Here is a 19417-nt window from a genome sequence, read left to right as displayed (position 1 = left end):
TTTTGAATATAGTTAAGTTTATATGATTAGTTATATATGGAATATTATTTCTTGTCTTTATGGTTTCCACAGAAACTTTACAAAGCAAAGGATAGTAATCAATTGATCCAAATAAGTGTTATAGAAAAAATGAGCTGTCATTTTCCAGAAATGTTCTACTTTTTGAGGAATTATAAAAAGCTTTGACGTCTGTAGGGCTGGAGAGAGTTCTCTGGTCTTTGATGTTTTAATAAGGTAGGAAGTCATGATTTTCTTAAAAATATCTGAAATAGTGCAGAGGTTAACGAGTCAGCTTCATGCTTGAACTTTCTTGTAGCAATCAGAAATTATTTTGATTGCATGGTCTTCAATAGGCACATCTTACCCTCAATACCCCTTGAACAGTGTCTTTCAGTTTACCATACACTCTTTGCTTTCTGTAAAGGTTTATTTTTATTTAATCAAGGCTCCAATTGTTCTACCTTTGACAAAGTGGGGCAAGGCAAGGTTTCACTGAAATTCTTGTCTGAGTTTTCTTACAGTTATGGCTATTTCACAAGGGAAGATGGAGTAATTTTGCTTTTGGAAAGAGGGGTTTGCCCTTTCTTCCTCCGTAGTGGGTCTAAAGGTCTACCCACCTTTTCAAAATTATCATTTATTTGCACAGTGTTGTATTTATCCTGTTTGTTTCTTACAAACATATCTATCCCCTTGTTTTACAAATGATGGATTTGTGTTCCTTTTTATCTTATGCAGCTAAGAAGTAGATTATGGTTTATTAGGAATTATACAATAATGGTTCATTGCCATTCAAACTGTGCACGCTGATTGGCAGTCCATTCAACATGCTCGTTGTAAATCAAGCATATGCCAATAGACAAAAGTCCATCAACTGAAGTATCACTGAGCTCTCATACTTTTATATTTCATATGCTTAGAGGACAGAACAAAATATAGAAAAAAATCAGGTCCATTCTGCAAAACTAAAGACGCAGAAATGTACCTGATTTTCCTTGAATTTCTCCACAGTCTCTTCTAACATCTGAGCAGTCACACCTCTCGACTGTTTAGATTTTGCCAGAATGCCCACATTTTTACCTTATATATATATATATATATATATATATATATATATATATATATATATATTTATTTTTATTTATTTTTTATTTAACATTTGTTGACCGGGAATGTCCGACTAGGTTCCACAGAGCCTGTTTTCAGCGGAGGCCCGGGGAGAAATGCTCCAGATGCATGTCTTTGGAATATATATGTATATTTTTTTTCAGATGTAAAGTGTTATTTTCTGGCAAGCCACTGGTGATTGAAGTCATTAAATAATGACAAGACATTTGAGGTTTAAGCTTTGTATATCCTTCAGAAAATTCACACTAACAAAAAACTCTCATTCCAGCAACTTTCTAAGTTAATGAGAGCAATATTTAAAATCTGCTCCTATTTTTTGACTTTTGTCCAGGCTTCTTGCATTAATAGGGGTATAATGGCAAGAAAAAAATAAACAGCAACTGACTTTCTCTTTACTAAGTTGCTTCTCTTGAACAACACTGATGTACTGTGCAAGCATGGGAATTTAAGTCCCATATACATGTGCAGTACATCAGTAAACAAGGAAGAACATGGAGGAACATATACAGCGCTGCTATACAAAGACATTCCCCAGGATTCACGAAGCCTCCGTGTAAGAGTTATAACTCTTACATGGAGGCTGCAGTTAAACGGAGTGATGTCAGCATGCTCTGCATATTCATGAGAGCATGCTGAATCACACCTAAGTCGAACACGGCCGTGTAAGACAGTAGGGGGCGTGTCCGTAGGCTGAGCCCTGCAAGCGGACACGCCCCCAGAAGTCTAAAAGTGCCCAAAGTACACACCCACAACAGAGTCCACGGAAATGTGAATAAACACAACACAACACATGCCCCAACAGACTATTAAACATAAAAGAAATATAAACGTACATGTCATATTTTTTTTAAATTGTAAAGATGTTTAACCGTGAGTGCGCTCATTTGCGCGGGTGTGCCCGTAGCGCAGCTACAGTTAGCAGTCAGTGGGAAAGCATATAAGAACTACATATGCAAAATAAGCCAGGAAGCAATAGCGAAGCGGTAGAGATGCCGGCTGCAGAGCAGGCATTCATGGTTCGAGCCCCCACAACACAAATTTTTTTTTTCTCAAAATAAGCAGGAAACAAGTCCCTGACACATATATGTACACATAAAACCAGAATATATGTAAAATGCAATGTAATAGCCTATTTATATTGAATAAATGTGAGCTAAGAAATGAATATAAACTGCCAGATATGCCCATAGCTGAGCTACAGTTCAACAGAGTGAGGTTATGTGCCCGTAGATAAGTATAGGTTTAACTGGTGCAAAATGAGTGCCTGTAGCCGAGCAGTGGTTTACCACACTAAATATATGTGCTTCTAATTGCGCTAAGCGGCATATGCGTGCCAATAGCCAAATTAGTGTTAAACCGGCGTACCCCGTTTGCGCAGAGCTGCGCACCGCGCAAACGAGCTAACCGACGGGCAACGGTGAGCAAGCTGTATCCAAAATGCCTTTACACAGACACACCCCTCAACATGTCTAGACAGTCCTGAAAAATAAAAAGCAGTGGCCAGGATACTATACACCATAGTCAAGGTACAGAACCACTAAGCCATGACAGCAGTACCTAGAAATGCAATATTAGCTCATATATAGGAATGAATACAAACTACAGCATGACAATGCAGGTTTACTGAAGTTGATACAATTCCAAACTGGCCAATCACAGATATGTGTGGGAAAAACGGACTATATAAGCCCCATAGGCGGGAATACACAGCATAAACGATTGTAGAACAGACCTGCAGTTAGAATGTCAGGTGTAGGTGAGGGTAGTCGCTTCCGAGTGCAGAGGTGGGGTGTTGAGGAGTCCAGGTACATGGCCTGGCTCCTAGTCCACAACCATGAGGCCCAACTCATGCAGGGCCAGGTCCTTTGAGGAGCATACAAGGCTGAGGCATGGGACCAGTTGGCTCATGAACTCACCAGTGCCACAGGAATTCCTAGGACAGGTGAGCAGGTCCGTCACCACCATGCGGACCTGAAGAGACGTAAGCAGGACCAACTGAGCCGTTGGATCCAGGAGGCCCGGCAATCACCCAACGCCCCACCACTGAGTAAGTATAAATTAATTATGTTTTTAGAAAGTTAAACTAACTGAAATCATAGAGATGTGTATTCCAATATTACTTCATTTATATTACAGCTGCAGGTGTCCGTTCTGCGAACCGCAGAGCCTATGCTGATAGGCTGGTGCGGTTGCGCCACCAGGCAGGTCAGTAATCCACTACTAGTAACTGTAAAGATATATAAATGTATGACAGTTAGCATAAGAGTGCAGTGTAGCCAGGAAGGAATTAAATCTGCAACTCACAGAGTGTGAAAGTGTATGCAAGTATTGCCTGATTACAACAGTTCCCAGCCTGTAAGTTGAAACTAATCATGAGACTGTCCAACACATATTTTAAATAAAACTGCCCTGCCTGTAAGAAAATAGTACACAACCTGCAGCAGCAGGTAAAGTATAGCTGCAGAAGAGGATGAATTCACATGTGTGAAATATATTCCTGTGGAAATACTGAAACATGACAGAAGTGAGAGTGCTGGAAAGAACTGTAATAATTTCTGTTAAAACATGTCAATAAAGCCTAGAAGTACCAGTCTGAATAGTAACATGAAAGCAAGTGAGAGAGTATGAGAAAGTGTCAGGAATACAGCACTACAGTAGTAATAACCCCTGAATAAACTATACTGCAGTCAGGACATAATTAAATGCATGTGAGACCCAGAACCAAACAGAAACATCTGTTCAAAGTGTTGCTGCATGTGGAATGTGTACACCAAAATCTGGATATGCTGCTCCCAGTCTGAAATATGCAGATAAGATGACTGTCTGATATACCAAACATCCACACCTGTCTACAGTTATAGAAAGCACAGATAACAGGATGATGTATCTGCACAAACTTCGATATGAATCGTGTATGAACAGCAATAAAATGTAGAGTTATGTTGCAGTAACAGTCCCATCTGCAAGGTTAAGTAGTTAACATATAGGACACTGTAGTTAGAACAGTAGTGTGTATATAACTGTAGCTATTAGAAATGTACAGCATATGTGGTTGTATTCGAAGGTGTTAATAATATGTCTGATTTACCCCACCCTCTAACCATCTACAAACCATTCCACAGGAAAATGGTATGTGCAATCACAATTACCACCCCTGGACATCTGTCCTGTTGGGTCATATATATTTGCATGTCTGTTGATGCATCCGCCCCGTTCATACATCCACACCTGATGGCCTGTTGCCATCAATCAACCCTGCATGTTGTTGGACTGTGTATTACTGTTCAAATTATGCATGTGCTATGCACGCTGTTCAATGGTGTGAATAACTGGGTGTGGTTAATGGGAATACTAATGCATGCTGTTACAACTAACTGTGAATGGTATTTATATGTCACTAACCCAAACTGTCATGACATAATGCAAAACATAGAACGACAGGGAAGGCGGGTTCCGGCGGACCCACCTCTCCCACCTCAGCTGGCGAGTGCACCTGGCACTAGTGCCAAGTCCGGACCCTCCTCCGGTGGCCCTGTGCCACCTGCGGGTGGAAGCGCTGCAGGGGACGGGGCTCGCCCCCCCTCTGCAAGTGTGGCCGGAGGAGATCCACCACTCACCCTCCGTAGCATCCGGACTGTGGTGCGTAGGGAGATTCGGGACTCTGTCCTTGAGCCCCTATGCCAGCTCGAGGCACGGGTGGCGCAACTAACGGGCTTGCCCGTTGCCCCGCCTACACAGCCCCCAGCACAGCCCCGTCCTGGGCAGTGAAGGAACAGTGGCAACTGCCTATGGGTGGGGATATCAGTTCCACTGTTGCCATCTGTGGGCTCATGGGCTCTGGACATCCCAACCTCCGTCCCCGTCAATTGTGTAACCCCCACACGTGTCATACCCTGTATGCGTCTTGTTTGTCTTGTCTGTTAACCTACCCAACCTACCTCCCCAGCTGTACTGACTACCTTCACCTGACATACCACTCTCACCTGAAAAAAAAAAAAAAAGGGCACTCTGTACCCACCAAAAAATTACGCCCCATACATAGCTGCCCATTCCGCACACATGTCTACTGGACATGGAACCCATCAATTCCAATTGGCTGTACAACAGGTATTATTGTTGTCCTGACACCTCTCTCAGGGGTGGAAGGTTTCAAATGTCACACCAAATTACATACATATGCACAGCTGTTGCTGATGAAGAAATGGGCAGCTATGGGCCTTACCTACATCCCTCCTGCACATCCCAAGCTTGTTTCCCTACTGTCTTACCCTCTTTGTGACCCCTTTTTCACCACTTTCCTGTCTCCCCGTTTTCTTTTCTTTCAAAGAAAATAGCGCGGGTGTGCGCAAGAGTAAGCACGTTTAAGCGGTTGTAAGCGGGTGTGCGCTTGTGTGTGCGGAGCTAACCGCCAGTGCGCATGCGTGAGCTCCGTGCAAACCAGCGCTAACCCGGTTACAACTGCTTAAAAGTGCCTTAGTCACTTTGATTGACAGGTCCCGTACTCAGTTCAAAAGAAAAATAAAATCCCACCGTGAGTCCCGAACCCAGGACCTTGGCAACTATAGTCTGCATGACTTACCACTAAGCCATGACTCTTATACAGAAACACTGTGCTAAAGTAAATATATCATTTAACAGTAGGAATGAATGTAAAGGGAATATTGATGTGTAGTACACAAAGCATGACATTTAGAATCACAAACAAAACTGGTGGATTTCCATAATAGTAGTGTGTGAACAGAAACAGCCATGCTATTTGGAAGCTAGTAGGTAATAATGTCACCATAGCACCTTGCAAGACACACACATACTCACAGCAGGATAAGCACTGCCCATACCCCACAACCTCTTACAGGAACACATCCGGACCAAGTAATAAAATATGTGGAGCAAAGGCCCAAAACCAGGGACACATTACAAATAAAGTTACAACAAATGCAGACAGTTCAGAAAGTAACAGGGTCTACACCTTGTGGGATGTTTGGAAGGGTATGCAGTCTGGAACTTGAATGTTTGTCACCATATTCTGACTTGAGCCCAGACTGACTTGCCAGATAAAGGTGTGCATGAGATAATGACCAAATTATGAGGCAGAAATGTGGACAGCCTGCAAGTATCTGTACACATGACGGGTCCAACACCACCATATTTGAATAGTTAAGAACCTAGACATAGCAACAGTGAATGTCTTACAGGGATGCCCCACAGACCCCATGTGAAATGTACAAACAGTAGGCAGAAAGGTGTAACACATGCAATGGTAACTATGGAGTCCGGAAAGTATTCACCACTCGCCTGGCAGACAAAGTGTAGTAATACCTATGCTCATGCTAACCCACAGTCACAACTGCAGCATACCAGACATATTAATGGGTGCACCCCACTGATATGTACCATTCCATGAGGCACATAACTGATGAACCTGAAAGCCTCTGGGGCCTGCTCAGCAGCATACCCACATATGCTAATAGATGTCAAGGCCCACACCATGGCCAGACCACACTGCATGCTGTAACACCCTAGCAGATATAGCAAGCATTCCAGGGTGTGAATGTACATGGGAAATAGGAAAGCTACAGCAGCACACTACAGTCAAGACACCTAGCAGGCACACCAGTACTGACAGTAAAGGGCAACTATTGAAGACGTAGCAACAGAGTGCAAGCAAAGGTGAAAGGAAAGCACACACACACACACGCACACATCAACAATAGTAGTAGTTGTTAGTGTACATACACAGTCAGTACAGGAAACTGGAGAAATGAATGGAGGAATGTTAACCCACAACCCACCGAGTAAAATTAGAGATACCAACCTTTACACTCACAGAATGTTGTCCACAGCATAACAGCATGGTCCCTGCCATTAACATCTGAAAGGGCTACGCCTATTTCACACACCCTTTTATAGCACAGTTCTGAAATCACAGTGAGAACTGCAATCAGTACACAACAGGCTGCATGCAATTAGCAAATGCTGGCTAACAATTGGTGCAGAGGCCATCACATGGGCATATGCAGATACCTACAAAAGTATGCTGTATTCCATGTCCACGCATGCAATAATTACATTGCACCCGGAGAGAGAAAGAGAGACAGAGAGACAGAGAGACAGAGAGAGTGAGAGAGAGAGAGAGAGAGGGAGAACCACACCCAGAACTAGACTGCAACTAAGCAGACAGACAGGAATCCCCAGCAACAGCTACCTGGAAGCTGCAACTGTGAAGTGGAGCAGCAGGACAGAGAGCCAGACAGTAGCAGACGCAGCTGTGACAAACACAGGTACTGTAAAGTAATACTATCAAGGTGTACATACTGTGAACCCTCCATATGTGTTATTGGGCTGTATCCATATGTATATGAAGATGTGTAATGGGCAGGAGATATACAGCACCTATCAGTGAAGGCTGTACATACAGTTGTATGTGTGAGCATCTATGTGCACATATATATGTCGTTTGATCGTAGGTTGTACTGCCATGTACTAATTAGGTTACACAGCTATGTATGTTTAGCAGTATGTTAGTGTGTGTATACAGTAAGGTAGACATATATGTTGACATACCTGTCCAACATATGGCTATGTAGTTATGTCAACATATGTATGTGTATATATCTTATATGTATATATATACATATGATATGCATATATGTATACATACATAGAGAGAGAGAGATGTAGGACTACATAGACAGATGCTGATAGAATATTGTAGCGACATATCTATGTAATGCACACATGCAGAGATAGATATATGTAGATACATATACATAGACAGACTGATCTGACCACCTACAGGTATGATTGTATATGATGACCTGCAACACAGCCTGCCCCCTGTCGCCACACCCCTCTGCGCCCCCACATCTACAGCAGAATATGTACATCAATATATATATATGTGCAAATGTATACAGACATATGTACATATATATATAAATAGACATATAGACATATCTTAATACATATATATATGTATAGGGAGAGAGTGAGAGAGATGTATACAGAGCTGGAGTGAGGCACATGTGTACAGATGTATTGCAACAGGTGCCTGGTGACAAAGGCACGGAGTGAACACCAGTGTCACATCCGGAGTATCATACCACAGTCCAGATCACCTACACAGGTAACCACCATATAAATGAGTGTCCGCCCACCACTGCATGTGTCAGGGGTGGTCAGGGTCAGACATGTGTACAATAGTGGCCCCAATGATAGTCACAGTGGCACACTATCCCTGGAATAGCTGCACATGGTATGTATCCACACACATGGTCAGTCAGGCATGGACATGTAGGTCGGTGTACCCCCCACAGCATGTAATGGATGCCATGGTATGGACCTCACACAACAGCAACAGATATGGAGAAGGACACAGTGACATGTACAACACGGTGACAATGCACCCTAACACAGTACCATTGCACAGTGACTGTCAACACCACAGAGTACACATATGCTGCCCACGTACAGGTTACCACCCCCAGATGCACATATGGAGGTCACACCCATGACAGATGTCCAACAGGCATTGTACCACCGCCCACCATCCACAACCTACCTGTCTGCTGTGTGTCGTCTGTGCCACTGCAATAGTGTGCACATGTGTAGGTAGGTTCAAACTCACAGACAGGACACACCCTGCAACAAACCACACAGTGTTAAGATGCGAGACTCCCCATGTGTACATGTCACACATACCCCTGCTGCATGTTACTCAGATAGGTAATATGCCATATGTGTCACCCTGTGTAACTGTGTGATGGCAGCAGGTACCATCACACCACATGTGTCACAATGGTCAGGTTAGCAGAACAGTACGCTGCTGTAGACACGGGGCATTAGCATATTGTATAGTATTGTATTACAATGTCATGTATTGTGTTGTATTGTATTGGTATGGTGAGGTGCCTCCTGCATGGAGTGGAACCACTGGTGCTGTGCGCCAGTGTACAGGTACATACCCTGTAGTCAAGGTAGTGTAACATAGCACCTCTATATGTGTGTTTAGCGCCTGTCAGAGGTTATGTAGCATGCAACTGGGGATACCAGCAGGTCCCGTCCATGTCGTGTATTCTGCTGACCTGCAGGTGTCTCTCACCTGGACATCTGTGATGACCTTGAGGTTAGGGTCAGCAGGGATAACCATGCCTTAATACAGGGGGAGGGCGGGGTGACACCTGCACTGACCCTGTCCGCCACAATGTCGTCTAGCTGTGGTGTCGGTGAAATATGCGTAGTGTACTACCCATGGGCATAGAGGATGGCTCCTGACCAGGTCGCTAACATAGGTCAGGTAGGCCTCCTGGTCATCTGCAGTATCATGCTTGACGTCCCACTCAACATTGCCCATGTAGTCAGTGTGATGGGAAATAGATCCTTACCAGTGCTGCTCAGACATACCCTCCCTTCAGAGACTGATGCTCTGTCTTGCAGTAGCTTACATCAACTGTAATACACTCAGTATATGGCTGGGGTTCGCCGGACAGGATGCTGTCCCTTTGTGGACAGTGTCCTGGCCATATATGGGAATGCATGAGCCATGCGGTCTTGGAGATGTCTGTAGAAAGCAATTGTGTAGGGGTCAGCATTGTGGGTTGTCTCTGCCACTGGCCCAGTGGGCTGTAAGGATACCATATCACTGTTACAAAGTGTATTGTCTGTATCTGTAATGTTGTGCACTGTAGCCATCTGTGCTGGTGGTGGAGGTGGGATATGTATATCCAGGGCAAGCAGGGTGTGGTCAGCCCACAGTAGTCGCCGATGTACGCCATACAGTACCTAGACACAAACCCCCAGAGTGAGGAGGTGCACCTCACCTGAATTGGTGTTCTGACTGCTGGTGTTCAGTAGTATGTCGTACGTAGCCTGGCAGGTACTGTACAACAGTTGCTGGCCGAGCACTGATACCTGGCCATCTACATGTGTATCCACCAATAGACAGACAGATGCTACATATGTGGGATATGTGGTATCATGACAGTCAAGTAGCATGTGTAGTATGTGTGCCAAGGTCTGCCAACATAGATTGCTGATACCATGTTATCTTTTTTCCCAGGTACATGGCCCACCCAAGACATCCAACCTACTCCGTGGCTGAGGATGAGGAGATACACCAGAGCCTGGTGCGGGACTATGCAACACTCTTTTCCCGCACCAGCCAGAATCAGCAGGTGAGGGCTGCACTGTGGCAGGACCTTGTCCGTTGGGTAAATGATATAGGCATGCATAATAGGACATATACGACATCACTGCAGTGATTTGATTAGACATGTCCGTCAGCGTGCGTCAGATATCCACAGGCAACAGGTCGCCACAGGTAGTGGGGTGGCTACACATCCCCCACTCACCAGACTGGAGGGACTGCTCCTGAGTGTAGTGGCTCCAGTCCACCTGCAACAACAACAGCAGCAGACATGCGTCATGATGGAGGCTGGAGCCGCACAGCAGCAGGACAGTGAACGTGCAGGTAATATGTCATATGTGTAATTGACTGTTGTGTACACTGGTAGTTAATGCATGTGTGTGGTGTGTCCTTTGTTCGTAGCTGCCACCATAGTATATAATGTGCAAGCGTGATATCCGCAATATTAGCTGCAGACCTTTGAAAGGCGACTGTCGTACTCCTGACCTGTATCATACTCAGTAACATTGGCACAGTTGTGCCCACTAACATTAGTTTCCTCATGTCTGCAGGACCCTCCGGTATCACTGCATTGCAGCCTATCCATGCTGGTGAGTGTCTATTTACATTACCTGTAAAGTTGTTGATAGTAATAGTACCTTTTGGCACACTTAGTGGTGCCCCTTGTATGCATGTAGGTGTGTCTGTGTCTGTGTGTCAATATCACGCATACTGAGTACTGTTCAATTGTGTGAAACTGTGTGCATGTGTGCATGTGTGCATGTGTGCACCTGTGCATGTGTGCATGTGTGCATGTGTGCATGTGTGCATGTGTGCACCTGTGTATGTGTGTATCGCTGGTAGTGTGTATACATTGTAAACTGTGTTTCCTGTTTCCTTCCCACAGGTTCTGTTGCTGCTCTGGTGTTATCTAGCAGGGAACCTGAGTCAGGTGCCGTGGGTACTGCTACTGATGACATTGGTGTAATGGCACAGGACGGTATGCCAGGGTCTGCCATTGGTCAGCCAATTGACAGTACACAGTTGTCGACCCCATCCATGCGCACAGTTATCCTGCCAATACACCCCTTGTCACCACTGTCCCTAGGTGATGGACAGCATACAGTGGGCATTGACCAGGGTAATGTGGTATCTGCGGCACATGCTTCCCCACACAGCAGCCATGGGCATGGCCCAGAGATGGTACCACACAGACAGATGTCCAGGGGTTCTCGTGGGAGCATCCATGGGCGTACTGCCCCTGGCAGATGTGCCCACAGAGGTCTTACAACCTCAGCTATGTTTCGGACTGTCATGCAGGCACAGTCACGTATGGAACGGTACACCAGACAGGGTCTGAGGGAGCTGGCAGCATGTCGCACAGCCATGACCGACGGTATGCGTGACATTGCGGCCGCCATTCGTGATTTCACCGACGTCGTAGACAGACGTTGTGGGGACATATTACACCGGCTCCACAACTACATGTCCATGAGCCAGGGTGATGGTGGGCGGTTGCGTCATCGACGTGGCCGTATGCCAGCAACAACAGCAGCTGGCAGTCGGCGTGGACGACAACAGGGCCGCGGCCGCCCCCGTAGTGCCAGCAGCAGCCCCAGCAATGCTGGGTCTGTGCTGTCATCAGACCGCCCCAGGAGACCACGTGCACGTGGCTCTGGCCAGGCCCGACAGGGTTCTGTGTCCAGTCAACGAACACCTGCTTCTGATGACAGTACCCAGTCTGGGTTGGTACCGGATACGGTCCGTAGCACCCCTGCAAGGCACAGGTACCGTGTCCGTGGCCAGAGACACTGATCTGTATGACCTGGCAGGTACAGTCTGTGGCTGTCCACAAACACCAGTATATGGCAGCCATGAGGTGGAACTGTGTGCATCCATACACACATGCAAAATAACAACACCTAGGGCTACCGCATACACGCACACACTGCATCAACACTGCCCCACCTTCTACTGCTGTCCCTCACCAACACACATACACATACATGTCAATTGGTGGTATGGGTGGCTGACCCAGGCATACCAAGTTCACACCCTGTGCATATGATGAAACTGTGCCACCTCCTGCATTCTGTAACAACTGTGCAGGTACAGGTTAACATGTTGCTGATGCACAGGGTGACCACATAGATGTGTAGTAATAGTATCATGTTGTTAACAGTACTGTGTGCTGAATTAATTGTGGGTATATCACAGCATGCCTGATGCAGTATTTGTGTGATTGTCATGTCCTGTTGTCTACACCCATGGTAAGTACCATAGTGTATCATCTGCACATGTTGGCATACTGGTGGTAATGATGTCAACAGCAGGCTACATACATAGGTAGCACAGGGGATGGGTAATGAATGTAGTAATACACAATGATGGACATGTAAATTGCAAGTGGCATGTTGCCCACACTAGACTCTGCAATGCAGATGTGTGAGGATGTTGATATGTGTGCAGAACTACACAACTGGTACAGGACACACAGGAGCACACTAGCACTGCATGCACACATCTCATACCATGCTAGACAGCACCAACACACATAACGAAATGTCACAGCAGGGAGAGTCCCCATATATGTCAGGGATACTGTGGTGGCAGGCCAGGGAGCATACATCCTACTAAGTATGGCACCACTGAGAGAAGGCTCGGTGTCTGTTATTTGACATGTGTATTACTGCAGGTATGGGCACATGGGTTTCTATCCAGTTATTGTACATCCTGACAGTACATGCATGTTCCGTACACTTGTGTGCACTGAGACTGGACCCTAGCCATCTGACCAGTGTAATTCCATGTACATGTGCATAGCGCCTGCATATTTGCAGTGTTACCTTATGGAACTGGTACAGCTTGTTTGTTGTACAATGGACTACATGGAGCCCTGTTCACTGTACCTTTGTTTGCATGCATGTTTGCTTGCAATTACCCTGGAATACCGATCACACCTGCAATGCATAGTTATAGAGCTTCTGTGGACTCCTAGTGCCATCTGCATAGCCTACTATATGTATGGCCATGTCCCACTTGACAGGTTGCCACTGTTTGACCTGTTCACATGTACATTGCCTGTGACACAGTGCATATGACCTGCCTGGCATGTGTCCACGTGAGCAGTCATATATGCTACTGCTAAGTAGTCACAGGCACTACACCTTCACACATCCATCTCCTGTTGAACTACCTGCTTTGCTATGGACAGCCTGCACCTGTCACCCCTGGCCTATCAGATATTGGCAAAGCCTCTTGCTACCCCCATAGTGCCTATGTTAGGCAGGGCTCACATGACAAACCCACCTTCATAGGTATCACAAGGGATAAGACACTAAGAGCAATGCTACCCAACGCCAGATGTCTAAACCTCCAGATGCATGCACCCAAAACACTCCTTGGCATGGGAAACATCGATATCTGTGCAGTAACAGATGATTGGTTCAGGGCTACTGAGAGCACACCAGCACTACTGGGTGTAACCCGGTTGATTTCTATGCTACAGTCACCAAGGCCATTGCCGAGGGGGAGGTGGTTCACACAGCCTACCTGGACCTTGCAAACGCCTTCGCAACAATACCCCACTTGGGCATTCTAGGGAAGCTCACCAGCTTAAATATAAGACCCTATGTCACTAGATGGATTGCACAGTGGCTCAAGAACAGAACCCAAATGGTTAGCATTGCTGGAGCCATGCCAGACCCCATAACAGTTACAGGTTGTGTCCCAGAAGGCTCAGTCCTGGGACCCTCTTGTTTGGTACATATTTATTGGAGGTACAAGCCAACACGGATGAACTGTGGCTGTCCAAATATGCAGATGACTGCAAACTGGACACCATAATCGACTCCCCAGCTGACACAAGCATCTTCCAAAGGGGCATCATAGCAACAGACAACTTGTGCCAGAGCCATGGCCGTCTGCTGAACAGTGTGTAGAAGGGGAATGTGCATCCTGTAGTCTGTTCACCTAGTTGCCAAAAGGGACATTGTCCTCACACACACTAACCCCCCTCAGCCAAAAACACACACTTGCCAATTGCAGGATTCAAACCCCTATCGGACTGTTATGACACGTGAGACGGGCGCATTAGCAGAGCACGCTATTTGCATTACTGGGGGTTTTCTCTTCCCCTGCTATACTTATAGAGTGCTGACATCATCAGTGTTTAGAAAAGGGAATGGGCATCCTGTAGTGTCTTATCCTATTTGCCGAAAGGGACATTTCCCTCAAACACTAACCCCTCTCAGACAAACACACACACTTGCCATTCACAGGATTCAAACCCCTACCTAGCTATGTTATGACACTTGAGACAAACGCATTAGCAGAGCGCACTATTCGCATTACTGGGAGGTTTCCTTTCTCCTGCTCTACTTATAGGGTGCTGACATCATCGGTGTTTAGAAAAGGGGATGGGCATCCTGTAGTCTGTTCACCTAGTTTCCAAAAGGGACATTTCCCTCACACACTAACCCCCCTCAGACAAACACACACACTCGCCATTCACAGGAATCAAACCCCTATCTCTCTATGTTATGACACTTGAGACGGACGCATTAGCAGAGCGCGCTATTCGCATTACTGGGAGGTTTCCTTTCTCCTGCTCTACTTATAGGGTGCTGACATCATCGGTGTTTAGAAAGGGAATGTGCATCCTGTAGTGTCTTTTCCTATTTGCCAAAAGGGACATTTCCCTCACACAGACTTACACACACACCAACCTCACACACAGACACACACACACTGAGCACTTGCAGGATTTGAACCCCTACCTAACTATGTCATGACACTTGAGAGGGACGCATTAGCAGAGCGCACTATTCGGATTAGTGGGAAGTTTCATTTCTCCTGTTGTACTTATAGGGTGCTGACATCATCGGTGTTTAGAAAAGGGGATGGGCATCCTGTAGTCTGTTCACCTAGTTTCCAAAAGGGACATTTCCCTCACACACTAACCCCCCTCAGACAAACACACACACTTGCCATTCACAGGAATCAAACCCCTACCTAGCTATGACACTTGAGACAGACGCATTAGCAGAGCACGCTATTCGCATTACTGGGAGGTTTCCTTTCTCCTGCTCTACTTATAGGGTGCTGACATCATCGGTGTTTAGAAAGGGAATGTGCATCCTGTAGTGTCTTTTCCTATTTGCCAAAAGGGACATTTCCCTCACACCGACTTACACACACACCAACCTCACACACTGAGCACTTGCAGGATTTGAACCCCTACCTAACTATGTAATGACACTTGAGATGGATGCATTAGTAGAGCGCGCTATTCGGATTACTGGGAAGTTTCATTTCTCCTGTTGTACTTATAGGGTGCTGACATCATCTGTGTTTGGAAAGGGGAATGTGCATCCTGTGGGGAGGCAAACACCAAGCACACTATGGCTAAGCTGTCATTCCCTAGGGCAAACAGCCTAGTGTTGACCTCTACACCATTATGTTTAATTGTCAAATGCACATTATTTGTTGCTGATAGACTGTTTGCATATCTTTATTGCCATAGCATTCCCTGTTGGTATGAACAACCTCTGCATCTGTGGAAACTGTTTGCATATGGGAGGGATCCACTATATCACATATGTCTCTGTAGTCATTTAACTGTGTGCACTGGGCAGACTGCTGTAATGTGGTTGGTTCCTGGCATAACACATAACAATACCAGATATGTGTGTCCCACTGCTAAACCAAGATTTGGACTAAGTGTGTGAGCATGCCCAGTTCAGCCTTCCCATGGCATGTTGTCAAAGTGTGTGAGCATGCCCAGTGTGAGCATTCCATATGTTGGACTCTGCAGCCCACCACATTTGTGGATGTGTGTGAACTTCACAAACTATCACCCGTTCATGGTTGTGGGTTGTGTGTCATGTTGTGTAGTTACTGTACAACTGCTTTTTGTGTGAACACAACAGGATTATACTGTGCCTGCAGTGTTTGCATGGGATACTTTGCATACAGTTGTCAACATCCTTTCACACTGACCTAACACTGTAGTACTGTATAGTGTACTGGCAGTACTTTGACTGTGGTGGACAGTAACCTGGGCTTTACTGCTATCACTGCTTTACATTTCGATAGTGGGCACAACAGCCTGGTTGGGGCCAGTTGTGTACATCTGACCATGTTGCATTCTGTTCAGATATGAACTACTTACACCAGGCTTGTCCAACATTGTTAGTGTATTCCACAACATAGGTGTACAATTGCAAACACTAGCGATGTGCCCTAGTCCATGTCTAATGCAAGTTGGAGAGTGTGTTTGTCCTTCAACACACATTGTAAGGAGTTTGCCATGACATATGTCATGGTTAGTATACTGTGCCTCTGTCTACCTGTGACATGACAGTGATACCCAGGATAAACCTACCATCTCCCGTCCACCCATCAGGATTCCTATTGAGGAAGATTGATAAGTGACTCTATGGGTAGCCTGTGCTGAGGGTTCACTCATGGGTGGGAGTGGCTTCTGTGTTATGGATCACACAGTACAGCTTGTCCTATGTAAGTCAGTGCTGGGGTTCAGGTCTGTCATGTGCATAGCTCACTGCCATTCAGATTGAACTATGTGCAGCATTTTTATTGATGCCAGCAACACAGGCAACACACGGCATCTGTGTAGGCTGATTGATACTCCTGATGAGGTACTGTTGGGGACTTTACAGTTGATGGAGGTGTCTGCTGAGGTACATCCCACAGGGGCTATTGTAGTCGATTGTACCACTGATGCAGGAGGACTGCAGAGCCACAATGACCTCCCCTTATGTAGATCTGACAGCCTTCATGATTAGGTGGGTATATGGTATGTTTCTGTAAACACTGCAGCACATGTTTGTCCAATGCAGGATATCTATCACCCTGTGTCCCCAGGTCTCTCATTACATGTTAACTACATAATGGGTTAACACCTATGTGGTGATTGGTGGGCACTTACTGTATATCCACGGGGGTTGACTATACACGTTTCTGCACTTAGCTTGCTGACATAGCTATGGCACCAGTTGTCTGTTTCTATGTGGCCCTTTTGTGGGATGCATGTGTCAGCTGGTGGATCATATGTGGTGAGCGGTTTGTAGTCCTCTGCAAACTTGTTAGGACACAGTCCTTCCATGTTTGCCTGTACCTATGGGACATATATACCAGACGAGGGAGATACCAGGACCAAGCCTTGTGGGATGCCAGTTATATCTGGTTTGTAGTCTGACATGGCTGAAGCATGTCTGACCATGTCTGTTCTGTCCTTGGTCTGGTTTGCAACCCTCTACTGACATGTGGGTTTATATTTACGCTGGTGAGCCTATCTATACTGAACATGTAGGGTATTGTATAGAAGCCTTTGCAAGGTCCAGATACACTGTGTGGAGCACATTGCCCTCATCAATGACCTTAATGACTGTTTCAATTGAGTCCAACATGGTTAGGGGCAGGATCTGCACTTGAGGAGGCCACACTGGGTTGGGTCCGGTGTCAGTAGGTCCCCAACATCCATATGTCTGTGGTACATGCTGCTCCTTTCCATAGCTGTGCAATCTGGGCTTCTCAGGATTCTGGGGTAGTACTGTTCAGTATCCATTCAGGCAACACCTTTGTTGAGAAGGACCACTGTTGTTGTACACTGCTCTTGGGGTACATATTCTGTGGTACGGCTGACATTGAGCAGTAGTGTGGTTTGGCATTCCATTCATCTTAGACTCCATGTTGCACTAAGCCCAGGTCACCATCTCATACCATTGCTGCTGTGTGTTTTGCTTTGGAGATGTTGTCTGTTACCTCAGCATCTGCTATGTCAGGGAACCAGCAGTCTGCTGGGATAGATATTCTGCATTCGTGGGGGTGGGGGGGTTTGCACTGCACCTGTCGGGATGTATGTTGGCAATATGTGTGTGTGTTTGTGGTATTTGTGTGATTCAGGGCATATCTGTGAATTCACAACATGGCTCCTACCATCAGTTGTGTAAGCCTTGGGATTATCCTTCGTGTCCTGTACAATTTGTATCTACATAGGTTCATAGGTTCATACTAGGCTATCCACCCTGGGCATTTGTTAGGCTAGCCAGAGTGTGTGTGGCTTTTGAGACCCCTTGCTATGTGGATATTATGGCCATGTATTATTTGCTTAGCTGTGCCTCTGTCTGGACATGACACAGTGAAGACCCCCACTGTAACTCTACAATCATCCATCCACTTGGCAAGATTCCTGTTGAACAGTGTCAGTGAGGGGCTCTGCCTAACATGGGGTGGGATTCTGGTCCAGGGTGTGTGGAGCCTCTGGATTATGTATCTGTCCCACCGGCACATCCTATTTCATTATTTGTTGAGGTTGACATCTCTCACTCTCGCAGCTCCAATGGATATGTGTTGTCTGGGGTGGAGCATGTCCATTACTCCTGTGTTGGGCATGGCCTCCTACAACAGGCATGCAGTGCCTCTGTGTGAGCAGTCTGTGACTGGAGTCAGCTGGGGTGTCTACAGCCAGGCAGCATATGACATATATGTGTGACACTTTATCCTCTTGGTGAGGTACCTTTGCAGTCTTTCTAACTGCTGCAGGTGTCAGGTAAGGTAGATCCCATATGAGGCATTGTACTGGATTATGGGTGTGATTGGGATAACGTATAGGGGCACAGTGACCTCTGTTGCCATAGATGTGACTCCTTTCCTGATACAGTGTCACATGTAGGCAGTCTTCCTAGCCACATTGGCAATGTGGGTGTCACATAACAGGTTGATGTTCACTTGTGTCCCTTGGTCCCTGGTTACTCCTTCCATACATAATGGTTTACCACCTATGTGGTATTTTGTGGTACCTTGTTTGGTATTTGGTGGGACATTCATACTGTCCAGTGTCTTCAGGACGGTTGTGGGGGGTTATTGTGTGTGAGAGTGTGGTCTGTAGCATGCTACAGACTGCACAGCAGTCTTGCCTACAGTTAGTTGCACGTGGGTGAACTCCACTGCCTTGTGCATTGTCAGTTACCTGGACGTATGGGTGTCTGTGCTGCCTATGGTTACTCACCTCCTTTTATGTAGTGTTCCAGGTTTTGGGACCATGACACATGGTACATGGTATAACCTGGTAGTGCTGGTGTGCTGTCAGGAGCCTTGCAGCAGGTTTCTGTCACTGTACAGACATCGATGTTCTCTATTCTGGGG

Source organism: Protopterus annectens, chromosome 5.part0 (genome assembly GCF_019279795.1).
Source record: "Protopterus annectens isolate FY-2018-M chromosome 5.part0, PAN1.0, whole genome shotgun sequence".
Taxonomy (NCBI): domain Eukaryota; kingdom Metazoa; phylum Chordata; order Ceratodontiformes; family Protopteridae; genus Protopterus; species Protopterus annectens.
The sequence above is the reverse complement of the archived record's forward strand: the minus strand, read 5'-3'. Positions refer to the sequence as shown.